Genomic DNA, 14,535 nt, shown 5'->3' with positions numbered 1-14,535 from the left:
TTTAGTTCTATATTCACAGAATTTGCTTTTATTCTTGAAAGTGGCAATCAACTGTTATTTTCTATGATTATGGTTATAATATTAATCATTATTTTGGTTGTAGCTAATTTCTGTTCAACTAAGCACCTTTCTAAATTGTTTTTAATTTCCTAGAAATGTAATTTTTAATATTTGTTGATGTATAGATATGTCCTTAGGAAGGTTTGTTTTTGTGGTCTAAATGGTCTTATAAATCTTTTATATCAAAAGCAAATGGTAGATGATCCTTGGTAGATTTTTATCTTCAAAATACCTTGTCTTTCAGTATGAATAATGACAAATGTAATGTTTTGACAAAGTGAAATTACAAAAACTAAAGACATATCATAAAATACTAAGAAGCACAAGCTTGAGACATCTTTAAATAAAAGTTACAGAAGCTTAATTCTCAAGAAAGTTGACTCTATCAATGTCATTTTCCTGAGAGGTAACTATAGCATGGAATATATTGTGATAAATGAAGTCATTGATCTAACATGGTACTGTCAAAATGGAATACAAATAGTAAGTATGTTATTAGTTGAAACTCTTTTCTAATTATTTTGATATTTTTTAAAACCTATTTTTTTTTTTAAGTATAGCTAACTTTCACTCTCGATTGATCACAAGGACACTTGCCTGGGCTCCGTTCATGTTGAAACAGGCTCCGATGTAAAAGTATAAATGCGCCTAATACATCTTTATGCTGGAATATAGAAGTCTATGTGTTAGAAACGCTTTTTTCCTGCATGTATACAATCTGAGAAGAAGACAAAAGCTGCTACTGGTTTAGCAGTGTGATTCTTTTCAATGGCTTTGCCAGTAGTGTCTGCGGAAAGGAAATAAATTGAGAATAATAATGTTAGTCTTCAGCAATCTTGTTATCTTTCCTCATTTAAATTTTAGCCAGATTAGAGTGAAGACTTCCCAGGGAGATAGAGCATCAGCTATATAGTTTTTGCACAAATAGACTACACCTACAGAGAAGAAAAGGGAGCTCATCAAATGCTAGACATGAATTTGGTTTAGAATTTTGACTATAAAGAGAAAATGATCTAATCAATAACCTCAGGGTTATGAAGAATTAGCAAAATCTTTCATTTTTCCCCCCCTCTTTCCCAGTTGTGGTTATATCTTAGAATCTGGACTCGCTTCCTCAAACTTAGGCATTTCTTTTCTTGATGGACCATGTCTAACATGGTGCCCATATATCTTCAAATTCAGAGTGAAGATTTGGGTTTCTGAGCAATCTGTGCACTTTTTTGAAAAACTTCTTTTTTATTATACTTTAAGTTCTGGGGTAAATGGGCAGAACCTGCAGGTTTGTTACACAGGTATATGTGTGCCATGATGGTTTGCTGCACCCATCAACCCATCATCTACATTAGGTATTTCTCCTAATGCTATCCCTCCCCCAGCCCCCCAACCCCCGACAGGCCCCGGTATGTGACATTCTCCTCTGTGACACTTTTTATAAGGTAAAATTCTCTAGATTCAATTAATGATTCATGAAACACATAACTTGTTAAAGATTGATGACAAGAATGACTATTGGTTTTGAATTTGACATGATAAAACTACAACTGATCAGGTAGAAAGTAAAGGTCAGTGTGAAGGCACACCATTTTTGCTCATAGGTGTTCCTACTGTTCTAGAACAGGCCATAATACATTCACTAACGGGGTGGAATACATGAGAACACCTGATTGGTTAGTGATGGGCAGTAGAGATGAAGTTCTCTTTCCATATATTAAACCCCAGCTGGGGTAAACAGAATATTCCCTGCTCCCCAGTAAGTATGTAAGAGTATGTGATGACTACTGTAGATAAGGCATGACATTTTCATCTGAGATTTTTGATCATCTTCATAACTGGCTAAATCTTTTCAGATATCATGTCAGGTTCACCTACAACAATAACAAAACAAATGACCACTCTTTCTCTGTTAAATCAAGTGTAATGAAACTCATTTGCCTAAGAGTTGGAATAGGGCTGTGTTAGGAACTAGAGTAATATCTAAATTTTAATGACAATGGATAAAATATAAACAGGCCTAATATCATCTCTGTTAGTTGTTGGCAACTGATTAATGCCTCTTGAATTTTCCTGTAGCCTGATCTAATTCAGATAGGCTAATATATAAATTTTTCTTCTGTCTTGTATGTATAAATAAGGTCAAATACTCAAGAAAGCAATTAGAAAACTAATGTTGGTGTTTAAATAATGCCATATAAGCCCCATAATGCCCCATAAAGGGAAATGCGCTTTGAGGGTCTCAGTAAATAACATATTTTATACAGTTGAAACAAGTTTTTAACCTTCATAAAAAACAGATCCAGTGAATTAATGCTAGATTTAGCTCTAGTAGAGAATGTACAAATTCACAAAAATGGATCAGACAGTGTTCAGGTCTTTATTAAAATATTCTTTTGTAGCATTTGAAAACATCAAGGCAAACTCATGTGGCACATTTTTCTGGTTTTCTTTACAATGTATTAGTGTGATAGATATGAGAACTTCAGATAAAAACGCAGGAATCGTAAAAATTTTTGCTCACTAACCCTGACCATCAGTTGTCCAGTTATTCCAGAGTCACAAGCCTTGACTGTGCTGGAGATTTTCTTTCAGATGTACTTTGAGACGAATAATGTTTTGTGTGATGAATCTGCTGTTTGTATTTTGAAAATGTTTATCTGGGCAAAGGGTTTTTTGATGGAAAGCAGTGGTGATGAATCCAGGTAAACTGAAAGCTGCTAAGCTTTTTTGCAACTGACAGAGTGGTTTTTGATCTTTAGCTTTGTATAAAATGGATCTTTTCCCAGAGATATTCCTTAATAAAATTAGCTAAGTATATGTATACCTGTGTGTGGATGTGAGTGTGTGTGTGCATATGAGAAAGGCAGACATGAAGAGTGTTATACTCTCAATAGTGAGTTATGGAATAAATGTCAAATTTGCTTCATGTTCAGAATATAAAAAAACACGGGAGAGATCAGACTATGGCTTACGCAGGGTCACATGTGCTACATGTTAGTGATTAACTGTTAGTCACTAACTGAGTTTGAAAACTGAAGCAATAGTTTGTGTACTTGATGTTATGTTGGACAGATCCTTAAATTTTTATGGATGCATTCACAAGCTTCAGATGCACATTTTATTTCAGAAGAGAGCATTGCAATGGTTTTTGTCTTTTTTTTTTTCTTTTTTGTCAAATCAACCCAGATTTGCAAGGAGTTTGTGTAGAACATAGTCTGTAGTTTAACTGGAAAATACATTCCAATTTTTCAAATAAGTTATAAATTAATCAAGATTTGAAGAATCTCTATTAGTTTGCATTTTTATAAACTACACTGGGAAATGATATATAGTGTTTGAAGCATGTTCTGTATCAGTTGTGATATAAAACTGATAAGATGGAAAATTACTTTGAGAAGAAAGCGAGTTCCGTATTAGGTAATTGGCCCTTTTTATTGAAAATTATTCAATAAGTGAATGACAATTGGGAAATTCAGCATTTATGATGCTGAAATAATATCTCTTTATACAGAAATTTTTAATTTAAAGAGGTTTTTTTACTATGTAAGTGGAATATATTATATGGAAGCAAAAATCATAAACTTGTCTCAGAATTTCTTAAAGTAAGCTTTATTAGGCACCTCATACACTGAATTCACATTTTAACTTTTATTATCATTATTTTTCTTCCTGGGTTTATGGAAAATAAGATTTTCTTCCCTTTAATTTTCTCCAACACTAATTTTATCCTGAAATGTTAACAAGTTTCAGAAAGACAGAAGTTTTGAAATGTTTAGACAAATATATTATTTTAGAAAATGTGTTCATTGATGTATTAATTTTGTACCACCCTAAAACAATTAAGTTAAATTGCTAATAAATTTATGAATTCTACATATGTTATATGCATATCCATATGGAATTTTTATTCAACCCAATTTCTGCACAGTAAGTTGTCAATAAATTTTCATGAAGAATGGTTTGCACTAAGATTATAATAGAATCTACTACCTAGAAAATTTGGTCACAAGCATGAAAAGCCCTCTTCTCTTTTTTACTTTCTTTCACTCCAATCTGGTCTTGCTGGTTAGTTGGTGACAACTTTCTGATGCTGCTGCTATTAATGTCTTCTTGCTTTTGTTAGGTGAAGTTTGTTTTTCCTGGCCAACTTACTTATGTTGTATTTCATTTCTCTCTCCAAATATCCTTAGATCTCTGCTAATTATTTTCCTTCATTTCTCTTCTATCCCACCTCTTCTTCAGAATTGACCTCAGTTTAGCTTAACTTGAAATACAAATGTGTAAACCAGTATTTTCTGCCTCATTTTCTTTCATCTGAAATATATTTATCAGTCAATACATATTCCAGTTATCCAGCTCTGAGTATAAAGAACTTCCACTGTCCCTCCCAGATGCTGTGAGTATAGGAATTCACAAATACCTGTGGGTACTAGAATCCTAATAATGGTAATAATAAAACAGTTAATATATATTGAGTACTTACATGCCAAATCTGTACTAAGTGATTTATATGGATTTGCCATATGATTCTTCCAACCATATCATAAAATAACTATGTTTATCTCCAATTTATAGTCTAGGAAACTGAAACTTAACATGATCCACACAGCTAAGAATTGGCAGAGGCAATGTTTGAATTAGGGTTTCTGGTCTCTAGAAACCATATACCTCTGTAGGAAGGACCCATGTCCCACAGAAAGGCAGGATATCTGACTAGTTTAAAAAATAATAAATACGGCCTTCAGACTTATTGCCTATAGGGATTCTCACTCAATGACCACATCCAAATTCATACTTTATTAAGTGAATATTTTATTATTTATTTAATAAATATGTCTTAAGTACTATTGAAGGTATTGAGGTGAGTCATGAACAAAATTGATAAAGTCATGAATATCATGCAGCTTTCATTCTAATGGACAGGACAGATGGTAATTGCAAATATAATATATGCGTTATACCTGGCAGAAATAAGTTCTATTAATACAAATTAAGCAGGATAAAGGGAAATAGAATTGTGCAGGGGACTAACAGTCTCGCAATTTATTCTCTGATACAGTGCCATTTGAATAGAGAACAAAATAAACTGTGGGGGATGAGCCATGAAAATATCTAGGGGAAGAGTACTACCAGGTAGAAAGAGTGGTAGGTATAAAGACCTTGATACATAAGCACACTCTGCCTGGTGCTTAGGATAAATAAGGAGGACCTTGAGGCTGCATTAAAATGAGCCAGAGGAAGTATAACAGAAGAGGTCGAGGAAGAGAGGGGAGCTAGATCATATAGAGTCTTGTGGGTCATAGCAAGCTCATTAGAATTTACCTGGAAAGAGCTGAGAAGCCCCATGAGGCTTTTGACCAGATTTATTAAGTATCTGACTGCTGTATGGAGAATCAACTCTAAGAAGGCAAGAATCTGCAGAAAGCCATTGTAATAATTCCAGTGAAAGATACATGTGGCTTAGAATAAAGTAGTGGTGGGCCAGGTGCGGTGGCTCACACTTGCATTCCCAGCACTTTGGGAGGCCAAGGCAGACGGATCATGAGGTCAAGAGATTGAGACCATCCTGGCCAACATGGTGAAACCCTGTCTCTGCTAGAAATACAAAAATTAGCTGGATGTGGTGGGCATACGCCTGTAGTCCCAGCTACTTAGGAGGCTGAGGCCGTAGAATTGCTTGAACCTGGGAGACGGGTTGCAGTGAGCCAAAATTGTGCCACTGCACTCCAGCCTGGCGACAGAGCGAGACTCCGTCTCAAAAAAAAAAAAAAAAAAAAAGAATAAAGTAGTGGTGCAAGTGGTTAATACATATACACAATACACACACATTTGCATACATACATAAATATAAATTTTGTGTTGAAATGAAATGCATGTATACAAAGCACACATCATAGGCATACATTTGGATGCATTTTTTTTCTGCTGGGAGTACTAATGTAAGTAGCTCTCACATTAAGAAGGAGAACATCATAGCCCTAGAAACTCCCACATGCTAAATTGTAGTCATTACATAGGCCACCTTTGGCAAAGATAAGCAGTGTTCTTACTTGTTACGATAAGTTCTTTGGTAAAAGGACCAGAGAGTAAATTTTTAGGCTTTACGGACCATATGTGGCTTCTGTCACAGTACTCTTTTCAGTTATTTTGATAGTTTTTCTATGTGTACAATTATATGTTAGAAATCATTTATGCCATCAGAAATTTGAGAACCTTGCTCTTCACTCTTCTACCTTCCAGAAAAATAGACAATTTTGAGCCCAAAATCTTTCATTTCCAACTTGTGAGCCCTAATTTGAGGCAGCTTTTGATCTAGAGACTTTAGATTTTTTTTCCAAAAAGAAAAGTTATCTGCCCCATTCTCCTTCCAAGACATATATGGACTCTGTGACTCAGTTTTGTCTTCATTGAATTATCCTAGCTATCAATAATGAATTGATCAAAACAGTGAATGATAAAGTCTTTACAATCCAAATGCTATTCAAATACTGCTCTTATTTTAGAGAATAAAGCAATAGCTTCACTCAGTTCAGCTTGCTCAGAGTCTGCAGCAGTCACTTGGAGAATCAGATGTTGGAAATGCCAGAAGCCCGTCCAACCCCATGATAGTCTTGATCTAATCCAGAAGTATACTTTCCTCAGAATCAATATTTTAAAATATTATATTATCTGAGAAAAGGAATACCTGACTACCAAGACTGTTTTAGATACTTAGAGGGGTTCCCTAGGATGCTGATTACCACTTCACCAGGGATATAGTAACCATATCTAGACAATAATACACTTGCTGCAATTCCCATCAAAATACCACCGTCATTCTTCACAGAACTAGAAAAAATCCTAAAATTCATATGGAACCAAAAAAGAGCCTGCATACCCAAAGCAAGACTAAGCAAAAAGAATAAATCTGGAAGCATTCTGTTACCTGACTTCAAACTATACTGTAAAGCCATAGTCACCACAACAGCATGGGACTGGTATAAAAATAGGCGTATAGACCAATGGAACAAAATAGAGAACCCAGAAATAAAGCCAAATACTTACATTCAACTGATCTTCAACAAAGCAAGCAAAAAAGTTGGGAAAGGACACCCTATTCAATAAATGGTGCTGGAATAATTGGCAAGCCACATGTAAAAGAATGAACCTGGATTATCATCTCTTACCTATATAAAAATCCACTCAAGATGGATCCAAGACTTAAATCTCAGACCTGAAACCATAAAAATTCTAGAAGATAACATTGGAAAAACCCTTCTAGACATTGGCTTAAGCAAAGACTTCATGACCAGGAAACTAAAAGCAAATGCAAGAAAAACAAAGATAGATGGGACTTAATTAAACTAAAAAGCTTCTGCACAGCAGAATTATTACTGAGTTTCAAGAATGTGTGAGGCCAATACCCTTGTTGAAAGGGACCCTAAGTTAACCCTCTGGTTCAATGATTTGCTAGTACTCAAAGAACTCAGAAAATCTGTTTTACTAATGGTTATGGCTGATTATAGTGAAAGAGCACAGACTAAAATCAGCAAAGGTGAAAGGCTGATAGAGCAGAACCCAGGAAAGGCTAAGTTCAAGCTTCTATTAATAGTTGTCCTCTCCTAGTAGAGTCCCACAGACATCACCTAATTCTTCCAGCAACAATCTGTAACAACACAAATGGGGTGTTGTCAACAACAATAGGGTTAGACAAGGTTGTCTCTCATCTGAGACTTGGTGTCCAGGATTTTATTGGAGGTTGGTCAAATAGGCATGGCATGCATGCACATGAGGCTGACCTTAGTTTCTCAGCCTTCAGCCTCTCCAGAGGTCAAACTGATATCATGTGGCCCAAGGCCCCAACCATAACTTACATTGTTAGCATAAACTGCCTCACATGGCCCAAGGCTCCAGGTAAACAAAGACACTCTTATGAGGTACCATATTCTAAAGGCTTAGAGGCTCGTAGGAGCCATTCAGGGTCCCATCTTTTCTTTGGAATGGGCAAGGTTTACACTCCTCAGACCTGCTGAGTCAACCTGTCCCTGCACAAGCATATTTTATCACTCAAATTTAGGAGATGTAATCTTTATAGAAGATCTCTTTCCATAAATTTCCCAAGCAGAATAACTCCAATTTGAGGCCACATTTTTATCCCACATATGAAAGAGCTATCTTTCCCTCTTCTGGTTGAAATTCACTTATCTCCTGTCTACCTCCACCAGATTATAGCATGTTTTATTCTATGAAATGTTTTGCTATTGCTATATTATTCAACATTTGAAGGCTCTAAAGAGCTGAATCAGTCAGATATTGCTATGTAACACACAGCCACAAATATCTCTGTGGCAAACAATACTAAGCATTTCTGTCTCACCCTGGCACCTGTGAAGTGGCTATAATTATTTTGCATCTGTGAGAAGCAGCTCTGTTCCATTTGTCTCATTTAGAGTTCCCAACTGGAGGGGTAGCAGCTACCTGGGGTTTGTTTTTCTCATGGCTTTAATAGAAGCACAAGATGACAAGCATAAATGCTTAACCGTATTTCAAGCCTGTACTCATGTCACACCTGTTAATATCCCATTGGCTAAAGCTAGTCATATTGCCAATGCCAAAGTCTAGGGACAGAGAAGTACATGTCACCAACCATGTAAGGCCATGGCAAAGGAATGGATGAATAATAATTCTATAGGTAAGTGAAGAATTGATAACATTATTTTCTGTACCTCCGAGGACATAGTGCAATGGAAAAATTTAGGAAGTTTTTCAAACCCTGGTTTGGCTACTTGTTTATATACATAGATGCAGTTACTCAACATTTTCATTACTTGGTTTTCACATCTGTAAAAAAGAAATAAAACAATTATTCAGAATTTTGTTATGATGATTACAGGTGTTATATATGAAGTGCCTAGCTAGCACAGAGTCCAGATAATAGCTATACAATTAATGATAACGTAGTTATATTGAAGATGTCTCAGAGCTTCCTCCTCAGAAGCACTAATGAGGATAATAACAGCTGATATTTATAGAGTATCTACTATGTACTCACTATTATCCTAAGAACATAACAGGTAGAAACTCTTTCATATGATTTGTCTGTGTGTGTGTGTGTGTGTGTGTGTGTGTGCGTGAACAAAAGAAGGTGAGAAAAGCTAAGAAACATGCCCAAAGTTAGCTTCATTGTATCTCAAACTATCTCAAAACCAAGTGGCTTAAAATAACAATTGTTTATCTTGTTTATGATTTTATGGGCCAGCAATGACAGCTGGACTCACCTAGGTTGCTTTTCTGGACTCATCTGGATGCAGGCATGTATCTGCAGTCAGCTGCCTGGTTGGCTAAAGCTACCTGTTCTAGAATGGCCTCAGCTGTTATGGCTCATCAGTGTTCCAGTGACCTCTCATTATCCAGCACAATAGCCTGGGCTTATTTACCTGATAGCTGGGAAGGGTTCCAAGAGAACAAGTGGGAAAGCTTGCTTGAGGCCTGGGCTTCTGATGTGTCATCACATTTACCTCTTTGTATTAACCAGAACAAGTTACAAGACCAGTCCAGACAGAAGGCAATGGAGAACAGAATCCATCTCTTAATGAGAAAAGTGGCAAAGTCACATTGCAAAGAGCATGGAGGCAAGAAGGAATAAAGGATTATGAGCCAATTTTGTAATTTACCACAATCTGCCTCTGGCCACAATTTTCACCTTTCTGCCCATGTACAACATCCTTTTCCTTCTCATAAAATTCTCATGGAACTATGACATCAGGCTTGAATTCTAGAATTCAGTTATCCAGTTAAAGTTGAGAGGAAGCCTATCAAATGTAAATTTTTTTGATTCAGAGAGTCATGAAATTTAAAAAAATATATGTCCCATAAACATCCAACCTACAATATTAACACAGGGATAGGGTAACTGATAAATACTGCCATTCTGAAAGAAAAAAATGGGAGGTACATAGCAGTTACTGATCTGTCGGAAATTTAAAATATATGTAGAAAAATATTGTTAGGCTCTCCTACCTGGGAGTAGTAACTATTCGTTAAGGCAAGGTTATGCTTTTTGGGGGTGGTTTCCCAGTTCTTTCTTCTTCATGTTTATTGGATCTTGACTCTGCTCTCTAGAACATTCTCTCTTTTTAATTTCCTTCCTTAGCCTTTTGAAAAACGTTCTCAGTCGACTTCTGGATCATAGAAAGTTGGAGCCACAGAGACCTTTGTGCAATTTAAGTAAAATCATTCTTTCAAAATTCAGGTTGATGGCATTTTTATAAATTCAGTTTCTTCCAAATCATGGTGGACTTACTATGAGTTTAATTTATGTGTACGTCATTTGTTAGAAAGCCATACCTGTTTGTTTTCAAGACATGTCTTTCTGTATAGACTTATTTACTCTGGGGTTGGGCTTCTGTGAGACCATACTCTTACGAAGCTGAGGAGCTGTATTTTTTAGTTTGAGAGAGAACTAGACAACATATAAATTCTTTCAGATTTCTTAACAAAGGATTACAGAGCTACGCACTTGAATTGATTTTTTTTCTTTTTGATGCCTCATTTTACTTTGAGAATTTTTACTGGATGGAAAGACAGAAGATATGAAACAATTATATTTTCCCACCCAGAAAATTCTGTCCCCTCTGTGTTCCCTCAAAATTCTCCTTGCAAGCTGGCCATGTCTTTATTTAGACCATTTCTTTCTTCTTGTACCTATATGTAGCTAGGACCAACCATCTGACATTTCAACATTCTGTGGAGGTCTCTTTAGCCAAAATCAAAAGTTCATTATATACACTGGCCATCTTTCAAGTTTCTATAGGCAACACTTTTGACAATTATTTTATTCTCAAAAATACAGATCACCATTTTTTTTCCTAACCTCCAATAACAATTTGATTTTTTTTTCTCTGCATTTGCTAAGAGTTTGTTTGCCATTTTTCCATCCTCTGCTCAGTGCTTACTGCCAATGGCACTTATTTTAGATTTTTGTTATGGCAGCACCTCAATTCTAGGAACCAATTATTTCTGCATCAGTTAGCTTTTGCCATGTTAAAAAAATCACACAACTTTGCAGCTTAAAACAACCATTTCTTTTATTTTTTAGCACATAATCCTGCTGGTCATTAATATGGACTGGGCTCAGCTGAGCTTGTGTTTGCAGTCAGCTGCCAGGTCAGCTGGGGACTGCAGGTCTAGAATGGCCTCAGCTGGAGCTGCTCACCTTGGTTCTGTGTTTTCTCATCATCCTGCAGGATAGCCTGGGCTTGTTCTCACGGCGACTGGTCAGAGTTTCACGAGAATGAAGAGAGGCAAGCGAAGGTTTTTGGGGCCTAGACTTGGAACTAGCACACTGTCACTTATGCTGCATTTTATTGACCAGAACAAGTTACAAGGCCAGCCAAAACATAGGAGAATGGCAAATAGACTCTAGGTCTTACGTTGTAAAAGATATAGATATTCAGAGTATAGAAGAATTAGGGATCTTCTTCCAATATACCATACCTCTCACTATTAGTAAATTTTGTTACCATTACTGTTTTCTCAAAAACACTATTAGATTTTTATTATTCCATAGAAAAGCATGACTGCGGCTTCACCAAAACTTTTCGGCTTCCTTGAGCATAGACACTAATTTTCTGACCACACAACCTGCCCATGTATGTATGTGTTAGTATTCTACTCCAGATCCTTCTTACTGGTCTACTTGTTTCAGTAGGCAGCTCCTCAACTGACTTTTGCCTACCTACCTGCCTCCATCTTTGTACAGCTCTAACTGGTTGAATCCAGACCTGTAGACTTGCTTGTCTTTGGGTGGCTTCTGATCTTCACCCACCTTATAAGCAACAGCGGCACCAATCAGCCTGTTGTTGGAAGGAAGGCCCACCTACATAATTTCTGCATGCCCCACCTCAGTGGTGATCATGTTCCACAGTCCCCTCTTCCATTTTGCACCTTCTTCTGATCAGCTCCACTACTAAAAGTAGGAAAAATTTGTTGAAAATATGAAGTTCTTCAAAAACTAGCTATGCAGAGAAGAGAAATACAGCTTCTACCAGTTCAATGGTGTTAACTCCGTGAGTTAGGCCCAAAGACCTTTTTTTCAAGCCCAGAAATTGTTGTAAACTAGATGTGAGGCTTTGGTTACTTCTTTGACTTTCAAGTCTCCAGTCTTTATTATGTCTGATTTTTGTCCTTTCATTTGTGTTTTTATGGACAGTTCTGCAAAGGAAAGATGAAACCTACTTGAGAACATTCAAAGAAAATGGTGAAGATACAGAATTACACCAAAAGGCCACATGTTCATTAGGATGGAGAATAAAATCACAGTGTGTCTCAAGATCTATTTAAAACTCCATTCTATATTTACATATGAATACTTGCTTTTTCTCTGATTTTTTTCTTACAGCATAAAATAATTTTGAGATGATTCTGAATGTTTTAAGTTAAAGAATTAAGAGCACAAGAATCCTTTATAGTTCACATAAGCACACACGCACACATACACACATACTAACACACATTTATTTCTCTTTCTAATCCACATTTGTTAGTCAACAGTATAGATGATGAAAAGAATATCCTCCCTCATTATATCAAATAGCTCCACCAGCTTGGCTATGAATTTTACCCTGAAATAAGCAACATACACACACACATGCACACATGCATACATCCTTCTTTCTTTAAGTAGAAAACAGCCCTAATTTTGATTCAATTCAATAAAATATACTGTTACAAGATTAAGAAATAATTGAACAGTAGTTTTGAGAGTTAATAATGCAAAATCAATATATTATACTTTTCTTACTGCCCGTGATGTAATATTTAGCAAACCAGTATTTATTATTGGACTAATGGTAACACAATTGACAACACACTGGGATAAATGAATATGTTTAGTTATATAAGTTATGGGAATTTCCTGTCATACGAGTACACCCACTTCAATTTGAGCTCTACTGGAAAAATCAATGCTTAGAAAATGCAAAAGGGAAACAATGACTACAACAATTTTTTAAATGTCTAAGATATTATTACATGGTTATTTTTTTGTAAGCAAAACTGAATAAGAATAGCTTTATTTCCTAGAAAAAGCTAGATATACTCCTAAAATAAAGTTGCATATGATTTAAAAGTAGATTCTCATTCATCTGTGTTCTCTGGCCTTTATTAACATTAAGTAAAATATGTAATAATTTGAAAGTAAAAATTGAAGAGTTCAACTTTAAAACGAAAATACCTCGAAATAAAATCCTTTCTCCCCATGAAACATTTGTTTTGCTTCATGCATGTTAGTTCATAGGCTTTACCCCTTGAGTCCCCAGTGTAACATTAAAGAGAATTTAAACATTTCTTTCTCAGCACGGAAGCTTACGAGCTGAATAAGATGGTAACATAAGCAGAGACTCACAAGGTAGTCCTCCCTTCCCACCTCAGACCAACTTGCAGATTGACATTCTCCTATATCAGACCTCAGGATGATATCTAGTCAAAATCTTTACTTGTCCAACAAATTGTATTATCCAAAAAATAAACATACTCTCTAATCTCTTTGCTGTAAAGTAAATGAGCTTTCAGAACAATTTCGATTATACAGAGTTAAACTGAAATGCCTTAAAGTGTATAACAAAGTTAGTTTAGAGACAGTGCCAAAGGTTGGTATGTGAAAGTCAATATGGCTCTTGTCCTTTGGTGAAGACATGGAACACAAGGTTTCAGGAACAGAATTAAGCTTCCATTTTTGGATGTATGATGGAAGCTATGTCTTATTCATGGAGGTCATAAACTCAGGAAACAAAGATCAATAATTTTTGGAATTCCCTGAGCCGTGAAGCAATACACTTCTGACCAAGAAGAATCACCTGCTGTGGAGATTTGGTCTGGACCTGATATGTTTGCACTGAAGTCATCTCTACTCAGATCAAGAAAAAAATGTTTGAATGGGGGTGATTCAATTCAGAGGGAAACACAGTGAAGCAGTTTGAGAATTCTCTCATTTTGGCCTGCTATACATGATATATAATTTTGGGTTTTTTTATTTATTTTATTTTATTTATTTTTAATTTTATTATTATACTTTAAGTTTTAGGGTACATGTGCACAACGTGCAGGTTTGTTACATATGTATACATGTGCCATGTTGGTGTGCTGCACCCATTAACTCGTCATTTAGCATTAGGTATAGCTCCTAATGCTATCCCTCTCCCTCCCCCCACCCCACAACAGTCCCCAGTGTGTGATGTTCCCCTTCCTGTGTCCATGTGTTCTCATTGTTCAGTTCCCACCTATGAGTGAGAACATGTGTTTGGGTTTTTAAGATTCTGTTTAGGAAAGATATATAGAATGTAGCATGCTATAAAAATAACTGGATTAATTGGTACATTTTGTTATTCCACTTCTTGAGAAAATGGAATCCAGATTCTAATTTTATTGACAGTTATGGCATTCCAGTAAAATTTTACAGTTGATTGATATACCTACATAGATTTATGTAACAAATATTTGCCC

General features: G+C 35.9%; 1 long non-coding RNA gene across 2 annotated transcripts in view; it reads left to right on the top strand.

Moving 5' to 3' along the window:
* LOC129532071 (uncharacterized) overlaps positions 1-13,294 on the top strand; it is a 120,046-nt gene extending 106,752 nt beyond the window's left edge. For both annotated transcript variants that reach the window (XR_010129579.1, XR_008677689.2), the window contains one exon: positions 12,245-13,294. This is a non-coding gene — a long non-coding RNA (uncharacterized lncRNA). The remainder of the gene's footprint in view (positions 1-12,244) is intronic.
* The last annotated feature ends 1,241 nt before the right edge of the window (positions 13,295-14,535 follow it).

The sequence above is a fragment of the Gorilla gorilla genome, chromosome 11 (assembly GCF_029281585.2).
Source record: "Gorilla gorilla gorilla isolate KB3781 chromosome 11, NHGRI_mGorGor1-v2.1_pri, whole genome shotgun sequence".
Lineage (NCBI taxonomy): Eukaryota > Metazoa > Chordata > Mammalia > Primates > Hominidae > Gorilla > Gorilla gorilla.
Note: the sequence above shows the minus strand (reverse complement) of the source record. Positions and strands in the feature narration are given on the sequence as shown.